This window comes from Triticum urartu, chromosome 7 (genome assembly GCF_003073215.2).
Source record: "Triticum urartu cultivar G1812 chromosome 7, Tu2.1, whole genome shotgun sequence".
Classification (NCBI taxonomy): domain Eukaryota; kingdom Viridiplantae; phylum Streptophyta; class Magnoliopsida; order Poales; family Poaceae; genus Triticum; species Triticum urartu.
Genome location: NC_053028.1, coordinates 400,800,179 through 400,819,078, shown reverse-complemented (window position 1 = coordinate 400,819,078; position 18,900 = coordinate 400,800,179).

Genomic DNA, 18,900 nt, shown 5'->3' with positions numbered 1-18,900 from the left:
TTCATCGTTCCTGATTCAGCCTATTATGAATAAACATGTTTGCAATGACAATTAGAGATCATAGTTTCTTATGCCATGCTTAATTAGCTAGGAGCTTATAATGGTTTACCTTGGGTGCCAACATGCTATTAAAATGGTTGTGATGTGGTATGATAGGGTGGTATCCTCTTTTGAACGATTCGAGTGGCTTGACTTGGCACATGTTCACGCATGTAGTTGAAACAAAATCAACATAGACTCTACGATATTTATGTTCATGGTGCATTATATCCTACTCATGTTTGCATTCGGTGCTAATTAATTTTAATGCATGTTCATGACTGTTGTCGCTCTCTAGTTGGTCGCTTCCCAGTCTTTTTCTAGCCTTCACCTATACTAAGCGGGAATACTGCTTGTGCATCCAACTCCATAAACCCCAAAGTTATTCCATATGAGTCCACCATACCTACCTATATACGGTATCTACCTGCCGTTCCAAGTAAATTTGTATATGCCAAACTCTAAACCTTCAAATAAATATCCTGTTTTGTATGCTCGAATAGCTCATGTATCAACTAGGGTTGTCCGTATCTTCCATGTTAGGCGGGTTATTCTCAAGAGGAGTGGACTCCGCTCCTCACTCACGAGAAAATGGCTGGTCACCGGAATGCCCAGTCCCATGTTTTATGCAAATCAAATCAAAATAATTGCAAACAAAACTCCCCCTGGGACTCTTGTTAGTTGGAGGCACTCGTTGTTTTGAGCAAGCCATGGATTGATGCTTGTTGGTGGAGGAGTATAAACTTTATCATTCTGTTTGGGAACTGCCTATAATGTGTGTAGCATGGAAGATATCGCCATCTCTTGGTTGTTATGTTGACAATGAAAGTATACCGCTCAAAATATTATTCATCTCTATTTTAAAACCAAGCTCTGGCACCTCTACAAATCCCTGCTTCCCTCTGCGAAGGGCCTATCTATTTACTTTTATGTTGAGTCATCATCCTCTTATTAAAAAGCACCAGTTGGAGAGCACCGCTGTCATTTGCATTCATTACTGTTAGTTTACATTGAGTATGACTTGACTGGATCTCTTTTACCATGAATTACAATGTCTAGTCAGTCCTTGATCTTTAAAGGTGCTTTGCATTTATGTTTTGCGGTCTTAGAAGGGCTAGCAAGATACCATCTTGTTATATCATATTATGATTGTTTTGAGAAAGTGTTGTCATCCGAGATTTATTATTATTGCTCGCTAGTTGATTATGCCATTGATATGAGTAAACATGAGACCTATGCGTTATTGTGAATATGGTTAGTCTATAATCTTTGCTAAAAACTTGAATGTTGGCTTTACATATTCACAACAAGAGCAAATAGAGTTTGTAAAAGTTTTTCTTTATCACTTTCAGTTTATCAACTAAATTGCTTGAGGACAAGCAAAGGTTTAAGCTTGGGGGAGTTGATACGTCTTCATCGTATCTACTTTTCCAAGCACTTTTGCTCTTGTTTTGGACTCTAACTTGCATGATTTGAATGGAACTAACCCGGACTGACGCTGTTTTCAGCAGAATTGCCATGGTGTTATTTATGTGCAGAAACAAAAGTTCTCGGAATGACCTAAAACTTTACGGAGACTATTTTTGGAAATAATAAAAAATCCTGGCAAAAGATCAAGACCAGGGGCCCCACATCCTAGCCACGAGGTTGGGGGCGTGCCTGCCCCCTGGGCGCGCCCCCCTACCTCGTGGGCCTCCTGGAGCTCCTCCGACCTCAACTCCAACTCTATATATTTGTGTTCGGAGAGAAAAAAATCAAGGAGAAAGATTCATCGCGTTTTACGATACGGAGCCGCCACCAAGCCCTAAAACCTCTCGGGAGGGCTGATCTGGAGTCCGTTCGGGGCTCCGGAGAGGGGAATCCATCGCCATCGTCATCATCAACCATCCTCCATCACCAATTTCATGATGCTCACCACCGTGCGTGAGTAATTCCATCATAGGCTTGCTAGACGGTGATGGTTTGGATGAGATATCATGTAATCGAGTTAGTTTTGTTAGGGTTTGATCCCTAGTATCCACTATGTTCTGAGATTGATGTTGCTATGACTTTGCTATGCTTAATGCTTGTCACTAGGGCCCGAGTGCCATGATTTCAGATCTGAACCTATTATGTTTTCATCAATATATGAGAGTTCTTGATCCTATCTTGCAAGTCTATAGTCACCTACTATGTGTTATGATCCGGCAACCCCGAAGTGACAATAATCAGGACCACTCCCGGCGATGACCGTAGTTTGAGGAGTTCATGTATTCACTATGTGTTAATGCTTTGGTCCGGTACTATATTAAAAGGAGGCCTTAATATCCCTTAGTTTCCGCTAGGACCCCGCTGCCACGGGAGGGTAGGACAAAAGATGTCATGCAAGTTCTTTTCCATAAGCACGTATGACTATATTCGGAATACATGCCTACATTACATTGATGAATTGGAGCTAGTTCTGTGTCACCCTATGTTATGGCTGTTGCATGATGAACCACATCCGGCATAATTCTCTACCACCGATCCATTGCCTACGAGCTTTCCATTTATTGTTCTCCGCTTATTTACTTTTCCGTTGCTATTGTTACAATCACTACAAAATACCAAAAACATTACTTTTGTTATTATTACCTTTTGCTAACGTTACCACTACTATCATATTACTTTGCTACTAAATACTTTGCTACAGATATTAAGTTTCCAGGTGTGGTTGAATTGACAACTCAGCTTCTAATACTTGAGAATATTCTTTGGCTCCCCCTGTGTCGAATCAATAAATTTGGGTTGAATACTCTACCCTCGAAAACTGTTGCATTCCCCTATACTTGTGGGTTATCACACACACATATGCGTACACGTATAAGAGAGCTCCGTTGTGTTCGGGGATGATGGCTACGACAACAAATCGAGGGGGCAATGAGGGGGTGGACGCGGCTCACTGTGAGTGAGGTCGTGGACGCGCTCGGAACCGCGGGGAGGCGCCGGTGGTGGAGATCGACGGCGATGGAGCCGTGTCCGTGGCGGGGAAGACGACCAGATGGCGAGGTTGTGGAGGGCTTCAGCTCGAGCCAGAGGTTGTAGGAGATGCAGACGAGGCCGACGAAGCTCTAGAGCATATCCTCGCGGGTCGGGGACGGCTCCGGCCATGGGAACGGCGGTGGCGCGTTGACGGCAGCTCGGGCACGAGGTCCAGAGGAGAAGCGTGAGAGGGAGAGGGGAAAATATTAGGGGCTAGGGTCGAGGGGGGGTCTTGTAGGCGGGGGCACGGGGTGGATGGTCGCCACGCACGGCCATTGCCGGCGGATGGCTGCCACGCCTCCCCCGTCTCCTGTAGCGAGAGGGAGAGGACGAGTGCGGGTGGCTGGGCCGGTTTTAGCTTAATGGGCCAAGGGTCCAGTAGTTTAGGTCCCTTTTTTGTTTTCTATTATTTCCTATCGTTTCTAATTCTTTCTACTAACAGTTGAATTTTGTTAAATATGAAAATTCCCGCATAAATATATTGCAATACAATAGAGCTCCACAAAATGTTTTAGGCCATATGGGAAGGTCTAATAATTTATTTATTTTTGAAAAGGCCAATTTAATTATTGTTGGGCCACTTCAAATATCTCTAGGGGCATCTGGGAATCCGAAAGAGGTTGGTTCCAACATGACAAATAACCAGAGATTATTTTCCGCACTTTGAACATTTTAGATTTTACGTTTGAAAACTTTTATTTTTGACTTTAATTTAAAATTTGAATTTGGAACGGATTCGAACCAACGCGAGTTTAACAACAGTAATCATGATGATGTGGCATCATTAGCAAGGAACTGTAGCTTAATTATCCGAGCGTCACACGTTTGAGCAACCCCAAAGCCCACCGTCTGGTAGGAAGTGACTGATACACTCTCATGGTTTGAGGAACTAAAACACATGCTAACACTTCGTGTTATCACAGATGATTTTAGACAATGTAATCAAATAGTATAACAGACAAGTATTGGGTTGATTCAGTATGATTGTTCTTCTAATATCATACCCTCAATGTTGTTTTAGGACTATCTTTACATTTAACGATATCCTAAGACCCGGAAAATGTGATCACCAACAACACTTGAGCCAGTCTTAGAGGCGAGACTAGGAACCTATTGTTACCATTCCTCATTCCACACGTGCATATGAGTTTTCCACTGAATCGCATGTTCCAGGATCATAGCAGTTATAGCATGGAATATAAACTCGTAACTATGAATACGGAGATATAATAATACAATATTATTGCCTCTAGGGAATATTTCCAACAGTGAGATATGCTAATTAGTTGAGAACGTACTTGATGATTGTGATCTAAATTGTAGCACATGATGACTTGCATGATGATTATAAGTACTCCACATTGCAATTGTTAAATTTTTTAAAGGAGGTGAGATAATTATATGTGCTAGTTCATCGAAGGGTTCAACTCATGAAAGGGCAAGCAAAGAAATTACTCCTCTTAAAAATTAAAAGGTTCTCTAGTAAATTACCCCAAGGAAATCTACTACATGTTATGATCTGCATACCCCAAGGTCACAATAATTGGGTTCATTTCCGGTGATTATCGTAGTTTGAGGAGTTCATGTATTCACTATGTGTTAATGCTTTATTCTGGTTCCTTATGAAAAGGAGGCCTTAATATCCCTTAGTTTCCTTATGGACCCCGCTACCACGGGAGGGTCGGACAAAAGATGTCATGCAAGTTCTTATCATAAGCACGTATGACTATATAGGGAATACATGCCTACATTACATTGATGCATTGGCGCTAGCTGTGTGTCATCCTAGATTATGACCATTACACGATGAATGTTGTTCAACACAATCACCGATCCAATGCTACTGTGCTATTGATCACTCTGCTGCAGATATTTAATCTCAAGGTTTAATTGAATTGACAAGTCAACTACTAATACTTGCAAATTGTTCTTTGCTAAGTTACTACTGTTGCTGCTGCTGTCATAATTGCTACTATTACCGTTACTGTCACTACTATTACCACTATTATCAAACTATCATACTATTGTGCTATTGAGCACTCTACTGCAGATATTCAGTCTCAAGGTGTGGTTGAATTGACAACTCAACTGCTAATACTTCCAAATATTCTTTGGTTCCCCTTGTGTCGGATCAATAAAAGTGGGTTGAATACTCTACCCTCAAAAACTATTGCAATCCGCTATACTTGTGGGTTATCAGTCGCCGCCACCACCAGATCGACTATTTCACCTCGTCGAATCGGATCAGGGATCAGATGCCCGGAGACACCAAAAACTCATCCAGAAGACAGGACCCTAGCCTTCGGAGTTCATCCGGAGGAGGGATTGGCAAGGAGAATGAGGAGATCCTTCATACTACGAGGAGGGGGCCAACATCATCACCACCATCATCATCCACATCCTTATCATCTGCAACATCAAAAACCCTAGTGGATCCTTCGGTGTATCATTTGAATCACTCATGCATGTATTCCATTACCGTTGTTATGATGTTTGTTGTCCTCATATTTGAGTAGACCCCTAGTTCTCGGGGATATGGATGAACCTTGGTATGTGTAGGATATAAAAAGTTATTGTGGATATGAGATCCCCTATTGAATGCTTAGTTTAATAAGTTCGTGAATGTTGTGAAGGGGCCCCACTCAGCATTTGTGCCTTATGGCCAAGAAGTATATCATTGTCGTTGCAAAGGTTTAGGAGGCGGAGGTAATTCGAGGTGACAGTAAAAGCCTACTGCTCCTAGTCTTTGCAATTGACTTGGGAACTACGAAGAACCCTTAGAGAGGCCGCATCCACGGGGAAACCCTTACTTGTCATGAGTTATAACCCTCTGGGGGAGACTATGATGGTGGCGTGCGTGACACGAAGTCTACCATGAGTAGAACATGCACTATACCCGACTCTGCCCAGCATCATCGTCAGTAGTGGCTCAAGTATCCAGTCTATTCAATGCTTATGGATATGTGCGCTAGAAACATACCAATGGGGATTCTGGACTCCATGAGAACACCTTTTTATTTTGTTATTTCACCCGTCATTACGATTCCCGTATTTCATTTAGTTTTATGTTATTTAGTCACAAGTCAAAACACTACTCAAAAATCATTTATATCCGCCCTTACTCTGCTTTGAGTCTACAATTATCTACAGGAACAAAATTACATGATTCTCTACAAGAGGAGAAAGTCCGATTCCCGTGCTCCTTGTGGGATCGATACTCTTACTTCGAAAAGGCTACAACTAAACCCTATGCACTTGCAAGCCATCATACTCCACTGCTGATTCCTCGATGAATAGGCGCTTCTCTACCTCCTTAGCCAGGCGCAACTCCTCCTCCCGGTGCTCGTCACTCTCTGTCGCGTCCTGCATCTCTAGCTCCCGCTTGTTGATCTCATGAGGAAGGGGCTCCATTGCCTATGTCGCCGCTTCGTCGGCAAGCATCTCGGCCTCCGCCTCCACTGCCTCTTTGGACGTGGGGTGCAGGCTGGATTCCAAGGAGGCCTAGAATACTTGGCATGGGCGTCCTTGATCTGGGTGTGGATGTGTTGGGGAACGCAGTAATTTCAAAAAAATTCCTACGCACACGCAAAATCATGGTGATGCATAGCAACGAGAGGGAAGAGTGTCGTCCACGTACCCTCGTAGACTGTAAACGGAAGCGTTATGAGAACGCGGTTGATGTAGTCGTACGTCTTGACAATCCGACCGATCCAAGTACCGAATGTACGGCACCTCCGAGTTTAGCACATGTTTAGCTCGGTGACGTCCCACGAACTCCAATCCAATGGAGCTTCGAGGGAGAGTTCTGTTAGCACGATGGTGTGATGATGCTACCGACGCAGGGCTTCACCTAAGCACCGCTACGATATGACCGAGGTGGATTATGGTGGAGGGGGGCACCGCACACGGCTAAAAGATCAATGATCAACTTGTGTGTCTCCATGGGGTGCCCCCCTCCCCCGTATATAAAGGAGTGGAGGAGGGGGAGGGACGGCCCTCTACTATGGCGCGCCCTGGGGAGTCCTACTCCCACCGGGAGTAGGATTCCCCCCCCCCCTTCCATGTAGTAGGAGTAGGAGGGAAGGAAAGGGAAAAGAGAAGAGAAGGAAGGAGGGGGCGCCGCCCCACCACCTAGTCCAATTCGTACTAGGCCTTGGGGGACGTGCAGCCTCTCCTCTCTCTTTCCCCTAAAGCCCAATAAGGCCCATATACTCCCCGGCGAATTCCTGTAACTCTCCGGTACTCCGAAAAATACCCGAATCACTCGGAACCTTTCCAATGTCCGAATATAGTCGTCCAATATATCGATCTTTACGTCTCGACCATTTCGAGACTCCTCGTCATGTCCCCGATCTCATCCGGGACTCCGAACTACCTTCAGTACATCAAAACACATAAACTCATAATACCGATCGTCACAGAACTTTAAGCGTGCGGACCCTACAGGTTCGAGAACTATGTAGAAATGATTGAGACACGTCTCCGGTCAATAACCAATAGCGGAACCTGGATGCTCATATTGGTTCCTACATATTCTACGAAGATCTTTATCGGTCAAACTGCATAACAACATACGTTGTTCCCTTTGTCATCGGTATGTTACTTGCCCGAGATTCGATCGTCGGTATCTCAATACCTAGCTCAATCTCGTTACCGGAAAGTCTCTTCATTCGTTCTATAACGCATCATCCCACAACTAACTCATTAGTTGCATTGCTTGCAAGGCTTATAGTGATGTGCATTACCGAGAGGGCCCAGAGATACCTCTCCGACAATTGGAGTGACAAATCCTAATCTCTAGCTATGCCAACTCAACAAGTACCATCGGAGACACCTGTAGAGCACCTTTATAATCACCCAGTTACGTTGTGATGTTTGGTAGCACACAAAGTGTTCCTCCGGTAATCGGGAGTTGCATAATCTCATAGTCATAGGAACATGTATAAGTCATGAAGAAAGCAATAGCAGTAAACTAAAACGATCAAGTGCTAAGCTAACGGAATGAGTCAAGTCAATCACATTATTCTCTAATGATGTGACCCCATTAATCAAACGACAACTCATGTATATGGCTAGGAAACTTAACCATCTTTGATTCAACGAGCTAGTCAAGTAGAGGCATACTAGTGACACTTTGTTTGTCTATGTATTCACACATGTACTAAGTTTCCGGTTAATACAATTCTAGCATGAATAATGAACATTTATTATGATATAAGGAAATAAATAATAATTTTATTATTGCCTCTAGGGCACATTTCCTTCAGGATGGCCTCGACCCAGGCCAAGGCGACCTCCGAGACAGAGATGGCTTCTCTAGCACTCTCCATGTTTGCAGCCGCCGAGCCATCTCGGCTACTGTAGCTCCCTGTCGGCTGCCGCAGATACCCTCTCGGCAGATGCGACCGCACTCTCGGTGTAGGCGGCCACGCTCTCGGTGGAGGCGGAGCCCCTCGGGGCAGATGTGATGATGCTATTTCTTGAGCTTGCGTTGATTTTTTCCTTAAAGAGGAAAGGGTGATGCAGCAAAGTAGAGATAAGTATTTCCCTCAGTTAGAGAACCAAGGTATTAATCCAATAGGAGACAACACACAAATCACTAATACCTGCACAACAATCAAACAACTTGCACCCAACGCGATAAAGGGGTTGTCAATCCCTTCACGGTCACTTGCAAAAGTGAGATCTGATAGAGATAGATGAAACTAAACAAACGATAAAGTAAATATTTTTGGTTTATAGATTGGAAAGTAAAAGATTGCAAAATAGTAGATCGGAAACTAATATGATGGCAAATAGTAGATCGGAAACTTATATGATGGAAAATAGACCCGGGGGCCATAGGTTCCACTAGAGGCTTCTCTCAAGATAGAAATATTACAGTGGTGAACAAATTATTGTAGAGAAATTGGTAGAAAAGTGCAAAGTTATGACGATACCTAAGGCAATGATTACGAAATATAGGCATCACATCCGTCTCAAGTGGACCAAAACGATTCTTCATCTACTACTATTACTCCACACATCGAGCGACTCCTGCCTGCATCTAGAGTATTAAGTTCATGAAGAACAAAGTAACACATTAAGTAAGATGACATGATGTAGAGGAATAAACTCAAGCAATATGATGTAAACCCCATCTTTTTATCCTCGATGACAACAATACAATACGTGCCTTGCTGCCCCTACCGTCACTGAGAAAGGACACCGCAAGATTGAACCCAAAGCCAAGCACTTCTCCCATTGCAAGAAAAACCAATCTAGTTGGCCAAACTAAACCGATAGTTTAAAGAGAATTACAAAGATATCAAATCATGCATAAAAAATCAAAGAATATTCAAATAATATTCATAGATAAGCTGATCATAAATCCACAATTCATCGGATCTCAACAAACACACTGCAAAAGAAGATTACATTGGATAGATCTCCAAGAACATCGAGGAGAACATGCTATTGAGAATCAAAGAGAGAGAAGAAGCCATCTAGCTATAGCTATGGACCTGTAGGTCTGAGGTAAACTACTCATGCTTCATCGGAAGGGCAATAGAGTTGATGTAGAAGCCCTCCATGATCGAATCCCCCTCCGACAGGATGCCGGAAAAGGCCCCTAGATGGGATCTCACGGGTACAGAAGGTTGCGTCGATGGAAAAGTGTTTTCGTGGATACTTCTGGTGGTTTGGGAATATATGTGAATATATAGGCGAAAGAATTAGGTCAGGGTAGTCACGGGGGGGGGCACAAGGCTGGGGGCGTGCCCTACCCCCCTGGGCGCGCCCTCCACCCTTGTGGCCGCCTCGTGCCTCCTCTGACTTGAACTCCAAGTCTCCTGGGTGTCTTCTGGTCCAAGAAAAATCATCGCGAAGGTTTTATTCCGTTTGGTATTCCTTTTCTGCGAAACTCAAAAACAAGGAAAAACATAAACAAGCAATGGGCTCTAGGTTAATTGGTTAGTCCCAAAAATAATATAAAATAGCATATTAATGCATATAAAACATCCAAAACAGATAATATAATAGCATGGAACAATCAAAAATTATAGATACGTTGGAGACGTATCAAGCATCCCCAAGCTTAATTCCTGCTCGTCTCGAGTAGGTAAATGATAAAAATAGAATTTTTGATGAGGAATGCTACCTAACATATTTGTCCATATAATTTTCTTTATTGTGGCATGAATGTTCAGATCCAGAAGATTCAAAAAAAAGTTTAATATTGACATAAAAACAATAATACTTCAGGCATACTAACAAGGGAATTATGTCTTCTCAAAATAACATGGCCAAAGAAAGCTTATCCCTACAAAATCATATAGTCTGGCTATGCTCCATCTTCATCACACAAAATATTCAAATCATGCACAACCCTGATGACAAGCCAAGCAATTGTTTCATACTTTGTGTTCTCAAACCTTTTCAACTTTCACGCAATACATGAGCGTGAGCCATGGACATAACACTATAGGTGGAATAGAATATGGTGGTTGTGGAGAAGATAAAAATAAGGAGGTAGTCTCACATCAACTAGGCGTGTCAACGGGCTATGGAGATGCCCATCAATACATATCAATGTGAGTGAGTAGGGATTGCCATGCAACGGATGCACTAGAGCTATAAGTTTATGAAAGCTCAAAAAGAAAACTAAGTGGGTGTGCATCCAACTTGCTTGCTCATGAAGACCTAGGGCAATTTGAGCCATCGTTGGAATATACAAGCCAAGTTCTATAGTGAAAAATTCCCACTAGTATATGAAAGTGACAACATAGGAGACTCTCTATCATGAAGATCATGGTGCTACTTTGAAGCACAAGTGTGGAAAAAGGATAGTAACATTGCCCCTTTTCTCTTTTTCTCTCTCTTTTTCTCTTATTTTGTTTGGCTTCTTTGGCCTCTCTTTTTTCCCTCGCATGGGGCAATGCTCTAATAATGAAGATCATCACACTTTTATTTACTTACAACTCAAGAATTACAACTCGACACTTAGAACAAAATATGACTCTATATGAATGCCTCCGACGGTGTTCCAGGATGTGCAATGACTCAAGAGCGACATTTATAAAAAATGATGAAAGGTGGCTTTGCCACAAATACGATGTCAACTACATGATCATGCAAAGCAATATGACAATGATGGAGCGTGTCATAATAAAATGGAACGGTGGAAAATTACATGGCAATATATCTCGGAATGGCTATGGAAATTCCATAATAGGTAGGTATGGTGGCTGTTTTGAGGAAGGTATATGGTGGGTGTATGGTACCGGCGAAAGTTGTGCGGCACTAGAGAGGCTAGCAATGGTGGAAGGGTGAGAGTGCGTATAATCCATGGACTCAACATTAGTCATAAAGAACTCACATACTTATTGCAGAAATGTATTATTCATTGAAACAAAGTACTACGTGCATGCTCCTAGGGGGATAGATTGGTAGGAAAATACCATCGCTCGTCCCTGGCCGCCACTCATACGGAAGACAATCAAAAAATATCTCATGCTCCAACTTCATTACATAACGGTTCACCATACGTGCATGCTACGAGACTCACAAACCTCAACACAAGTATTTCTCAAATTCACAATTACTCACTAGCATGACTCTAATATCACCATCTCTATATCTCAAAACAATCATAAGGAATCAAACTTCTCATAGTATTCATTGCACTTTATATGAAAGTTTTTATTATATCCCTCTTGGATGTCTATCATATTAGGACTAAATTCATAACCAAATCAAATTACCATGTTGTTTAGAGACTCTCAAAATAATTTAAGTGAAGCATGAGAGTTCAATAATTTCTACAAAATAAAGCCATCGCCATGCTCTAAAAAGATATAAGTGAAGCACAAGAGCAAAATTACCTAGCTCAAAAGATATAAGTGAAGCACATAGAGTATTCCAATAAGCCACGATTCACGTGTGTCCCTCTCAAAAGGTGTGTACAGCAAGGGTGATTGTGGCAAACTAAAAAGCAAAGACTCATATCTGAAGGAAATATGCCCTAGCGGCAATAATAAAGTTGTTATTTTATATTTCCTTACATCATGATAAATGTTTATTATCCATGCTAGAATTGTATTAACCGGAAACTTGATACATGTGGATACAAAGACAAAACACCGTGTCCCTAGTAAGCCTCTACTAGACTAGCTTGTTGATCAAAGATGGTTAAGTTTCCTAACCATAGACATGTGTTGTCATTTGATGAACGGGATCACATCATTAGGAGAATGATGTGATGGACAAGACCCATCCGTTAGCTTAGCATAATGATCGATAAGTTTTATTGCTATTGCTTTCTTCATGACATATACATATTACTTTGACTATGAGATTATCCAACTCCCGAATACCGGAGGAATACCTTGTGTGCTATCGAACGTCACAACTTAATTGGGTTATTATAAAGATGCTCTAAAGGTATCTTCGAAGGTGTTTGTTGGGTTGGCACAGATCGAGATTAGGATTTGTCACTCTGAGTATCGGAGAGGTATCTCTGGGCCCTCTCAGTAATGCACATCATAATAAGCCTTGCAAGCAATGTGACTAATGAGTTAGTTGCGGGATGATGCATTACAGAATGAGTAAAGAGACTTGCCAGTAACGAGATTGAACTATGCATGAAGATATCGACGATCGAATCTCGGGCAAGTAACATACCGATGACAAAGGGAATAACGTATGTTGTCATTACAGTTTGACCGATAAAGATCTTCGTAGAATATGTAGGAACCAATATGAGCATCCAGGTTCCGCCGTTGGTTATTGACCGGAGAGGTGTCTCGGTCATGTCTACATAGTTCTCGAACCTGTAGGGTCCGCACGCTTAACGTTCGGTGATGATTTTGATATTATATGAGTTATGTGATTTCATAACCGAATGTTGTTCAGAGTCCCGGATGAGATCACAGACATGACGAGGAGTCTCTAAATGGTCGAGAGGTAAAGATTAATATATAGTACGATAGTATTGGGACATCGGAAGTGTTCTGGGGTTACTGGGTACATATCGGGTCACCGGAAGGGGTTCCGGGCAACCCCTGGCAAGCTATATGGGCCTAATGGGCCAAGAGGGGAAACACACCAGCCACAAAGGTGCTGGTGCCCCCCCATATGGGCTGGCCAAATTGGAGAAAGAAAGGAGAAGAAGGAAAGGGAAAAGGGAATAGGATTCCCCCTTCCCCTTCTTCCCTTCCTACTCCGAATAGGAATAGGAAAGGGGGGAGGCCGAATTGGGAGGACCCCAAGTAGGATTCCTCCTACTTGGGGCGCCCCCTTGGCTGCCTCTCCTCCCCTCCAACCTATATATATATATATATATATATATATATATATATATATGTGGGGGGCACCGCTAGAACACAGAACAAACATTGTTAGCCGTGTGCGGCGCCCCCTCCATAGTTTATGCCTCCGGTCATATTCACGTAGTGCTTAGGCGAAGCCCTGCGCGGATCACTTCACCATCACCATCACCACGCCATCGTGCTAACGGAACTCTCCCTCTACACTTTGCTGGATCAAGAGTTCAAGGGACGTCATCGAGCTGAACGTGTGTAGAACTCGGAGGTGCCATACGTTCGGTGCTTGATCGGTCAGAACGAGAAGAAGTTCGACTACATCAACCGTGTTGTCAAAAGCTTCCGCTTTTGGTCTACGAGGGTACATGGATACACTCTCCCCCTCTCGTTGCTATGCATCTCCTAGCTAGATCTTGCATGAGCGTAGGATTTTTTTTTGAAATTGCATGCTACGTTTCCCAACAGTGGCATCCGAGCCAGGTCTATGGGTAGATGATATGCACGAGTAGAACACAAAGAGTTGTGGGCAGTGATCGTCATACTGCTTACCACCAATGTCTTATTTTGATTCGACGGTATTGTTAGATGAAGCGGCCCGGACCAACCTTACATGACCACATTCATGAGACCGTTCCATCGACAAACATGCAACTAGTTTTGCATAAAGGTGGCTGGCGGGTGTCTATTTCTCATACTTTAGTTTAATCGAATTTGACTACCATCGGTCCTTGTTGAAGGGTAAAACAACAAACTTGATAAATCGCCGTTGTGGTTTTGATGCGTAGGTAAGAACGGTTCTTGCTAGAAGCCCATAGCAACCACGTAAAACTTGCAACAACAAAGTAGAGGATGTCTAACTTGTTTTTGCAGGGCATGTTGTGATGTGATATGGTCAAGACATGATGTGATATATGTTATTGTATGAGATGATCATGTTTTGTAAAAGTCACTGGCAACCGGCAGGAGCCTTATGGTTGTCTCTTTATTGTATGAAATGCAAACGCCGTGTAATTGCTTTACTTTATCACTATGCGTTAGCGATAGTTGTAGAAGCAATAGTTGGCGAGACGACCACGATGCTACGATGGAGATCAAGGTGTCAAGCCGGTGACGATGGAGATCATGATGGTGCTTTGGAGATGGAGATCAAAGGCACAAGATGATGATGGCCATATCATGTCACATATTTTGATTGCATGTGATGTTTATCTTTTATGCCTCTTATTTTGCTTAGTACGACGGTAGCTTATAAGATGACCCCTCACTAAAATTTCAAGGTATAAGTGTTCTCCCTGAGTATGCACCGTTGCGACAGTTCGTTGTGCCAAGACACCACGTGATGATCAGGTGTGATAAGCTCTACGTTCACATACAATGGGTGCAAGACAGTTTTGCACATGCGGAATACTCGGGTTAAACTTGACGAGCCTAGCATGTACAGACATGGCCTCGGAACACTGGAGACCGAAAGGTCGAACATGAATCATATAGTAGATATGATCAACATAGAGATGTTCACCATTGAAAATTACTCCATCTCACGTGATGATCGGACATGGTTTAGTTGATTTGGATCACGTGATCATTTAGATGACTCGATGGATGTCTATCTAAGTGGGAGTTCTTAAGTAATTTGATTAATTGAACTTAATTTATCATGAAATTAGTCCTCATAGTATTTGCATATCTATGTTATAGATCAATAGCTCGTGTTGTATCTCCCCTATGTTTTTTGATATGTTCCTAGAGAAAACTAAGTTGAAAGATGATAGTAGCAATGATGCAGACTGGGTCCGTGATCTGAGCAGTATCCTCGTTGTTGCACAAAAGAATTATGTCCTTGATGCACCGCTAGGTGACAGACCTATTGCAGGAGCAGATGCAGATGTTGTGAACGTTTGACAAGCTCGGTATGATGACTACTTGATAGTTTAGTGCACCATGCTTTACGGCTTAGAACCGGGAGTTCAAAAACATTTTGAACGCCACAGAGCATATAAGATGTTCCAAGAGTTGAAATTGGTATTTCAGACTCATGCCCATGTCGAGAGGTATGAGGCCTCTAACAAGTACTTTGCCTACAAGATGGAAGAGAATAGCTCAGCTAGTGAGCATGTGCACAGAATGTCTGGGTACTACAATCACTTGAATCAAGTGGGAGTTAATCTTTCAGATAAGATAATGATTGACAGAGTTCTCTAGTCACTATCAACAAGTTACTAGAACTTCGTGATGAACTATAATATGCAAGGGATGACAAAAACGATTCCTGAGCTCTTCGCGATGCTGAAATCAGTGAAGGTAGAAATCAAGAAAAAGCATCAAGTGTTGATGGTTGACAAGACCACTCGTTTCAAGAAAAAGGGCAAATGAAAAGAAAGAGAACTTCAAGAAGAATGAAAAGCAAGTTGCCACTCCCGTGAAGAAGCCCAAAACTAGACCTAAGCCTGAAACTGAGTGCTTCTACTACAAAGGGAATGGTCACTGGAAGCGGAACTACCCCAAGTATTTGGTGGATAAGAAGGATGGCAAAGTGAACAAATGTATATTTGATATACATGTTATTGATGTGTACTTTACTAGTGTTCATAGTAATCCCAGGGTATTTGATACCGGTTCAGTTGCTAAGATTAGTAACTCGAAACAGGAGTTACAAAATGAATAGAGACTAGTTGAGGGCGAGGTAACGATGTGTGTTGGAAGTGATTCCAAGGTTGATAAGATCACCATTGCATACTCCCTCTACCTTCGGGAATAGTGTTGAACCTAAATAAATGTTATTTGGTATTTTCATTGAGCATGAATATGATTGGATCATGTTTATTGCAATACAGTTATTCATTTAAGTCAGAGAATAATTGTTGTTCTTTTTACATGAATAAAACCTTCAATGGTCATACACCCAATGTGAATGGTTTGTTGAATCTCGATCGTGGTTATACACATATTCATAATATTGATGCCAAAAGATGCAAAGTTGATAATGATAGTGCAACATATTTGTGGTACTGCTATTTAGGTCATATTGGTGTAAAGCACATGAAGAAACTCCATGCGGATGGACTTTTGGAATTACTTGATTATGAATCATTTGATGCTTGTGAACCATGCCTCATGGGCAAGATAACTAAGACTCCATTCTCCGGAACAATGGAGAGAGCCACTGACTTATTGGAAATAATACATACCAATGTGCTCGCCATGGGTCAGGGGAGCGGCAGCAGCAGGGACCAGAACGCGCACCATTTCGCCCTTTGTGCTGGAGACCTCAAGCTCGCCTCCCCCTGTGCCCAAGCAAACTATCTCTTCCAGTGAAGTTGATTCCCTAGGCACCATCCGATGCACCTCCTCCTCTGTCACCTCCACACAAATCCTGGTGACGAGTTTCTAGATCGAGCCGCAATGAATTGGCCTCTGCATCGTCCGCGCCATGCGCACTCGATGCATCTCCTCGGCCATGGCTTCATCCATGCAAATCTCCCTTCTCCCCTCCTGCTCCATCTCTCTCCCGCATAGCGAGTCTTGTAGGGTGCGGCGCACTGGTACGAGGAGCGGCGTTTGGTGGTTGAGGGGCTAGCTGCGGGCAGGACGCCGACGGGGATCGCGGGAGTGCTAGGTGGAGGGGATAAGGCAAGTCTCCAGAGCACACATTTCAAACTCCTTTCCCTCCTCCACTAGTAGTACACTTAAGAATCCCGTGGCGCAACCTTTCTTCATTATGTTGTACTTTTCTATATGTACCTATATATATTGAACCAACATAACGTTTGCTTTTGTTTTTGCACATGTGGCTTGACACCACAAGAACATACCCACCGCATATGTGTTATAATGGTTTCAGCTTTTAGGTTGGCAGTTATCTGAGTTTTTGTATGTCCATTTGAGTGCTCATTCTCTCTCAACATTTTCTTCAGATGGCTAGCATTTTTCAGTAATGCGGTTTTTTTTGTGAGAATTTTGCGTAGGTAGGGAGGGGAAGGCGAGGGCTAGGCGGTTGATTTTTTGTTACTGTGATTGGGACCAGTGGCGGAGCTTGGGACAAAATCCTGGAGGGCCGATGAGCTTTTTTTTTGTGGGGTGAAAACATGCATTACTCAATCAAGAAGTCATTACAATCGAGAGAAACAATCTCCATCACCTCATCCGGACCATCCCCTAGCCAGGTCATGGTCCTACCTTGCAATCTAGCAAACGAAGCTAATGCATCACTAGCCTTATTTTGGGTCCTAGCAATATGAATAATACAAGATTGTCGAAGAGACAATAGGTACTTAATTTCCTTCACGATTGAGGCGTAAATAGAGTGGTCGACGTCTTCACATGAAATCATGGTCACCGCCTCGAGAGAATCCATTTCCACCACTATAGGAAGATCGCTGCGTTGGAGTGCCAATGAGACCCCTTCCATGCATGCACAGAGCTCCGTCTCTAAGGCATCTCTACAGGAATACAGGACCCTGCATGCCGAGACATTAACAGCCCCTCGATGGTCACGTAAGATCATTCTAGCCCCGACATTACCAGCCATACTGAAGGACCCATCAGTATTTAGCTTAATCCACCCCAGCTCCGGGGGCCTCCATCTTTTCTCCTCTGGTGCACTAATGACTCCTTCAGCTGGCACCAGTTTTTCATATACAATTGGAGATTTGCCTTTTGCTGGATCTGCTCGTGGGTAAAGCTTAATTCCAATCAGGGAATCAACGTAGCTTCGCAAGAAATGAATAGAGGCCTCCATAGATGGTGCAGGCTTGCAGTGCACCACTTCATTGCGGACAAACCAACTCCTCCAAAATATCATCAAAACCATCATTCGCCCCACATCATTCAACGACTCTAGAACATGAAGCAGCCACTCCTTCCCATTATGCTCTATAGATTCTATCTCCGGGATCATCCATACCTTAGCCATAGCGAGATACAAGTCTCGACCAAACTGGCAGTTGACGAAGGGGTGAAAGTTATCTTCTTCCTCCCTCCCACAAACTGGACACCTGCTCCCAACCTCGAGCCCGATTTTGTGTTTCCTCTGCCAAGTAGGGAGTGAGTTAGTAGCTAATCTCCAAGCAAAGTTGCGCACCGATGGCGGCGCCCAACTTTTCCAAATAAAGTCCCAACACTTCCGCTGATCGGAAGGTGACGAACTGGAGGATACATCTGTCGCCCGGTGTGCTTCCTCAAAGGCCAGAGTGTAGGCCGATTTAACAGTGAACACACCATATTTACCTGGTCCCCATGCTATCACATCTTCCTCCAACCTCGGAGATGCTCTGATCTTCGCGATCTCTTGTACATCCGCATCGACAAAATATTCATTCAACAGCTCATAGTTCCAGGAACCGTTCTGATTTAACAGGTCCGAAACAAATCGAATACGACACCTTCCCTGTGGGGAGATCGGTGTATAAGAATAAGGCCTCGGTATCCAGTTATCCCTCCAAACACGTATGCTCCTGCCATTACCCACTCTCCATACTAGCCCCTTCTTCAATAGATCCAGGCCATAACTGATAGCTTGCCATGACGACGACGCGTTACCCGTGAAAACTGTATCATCTAA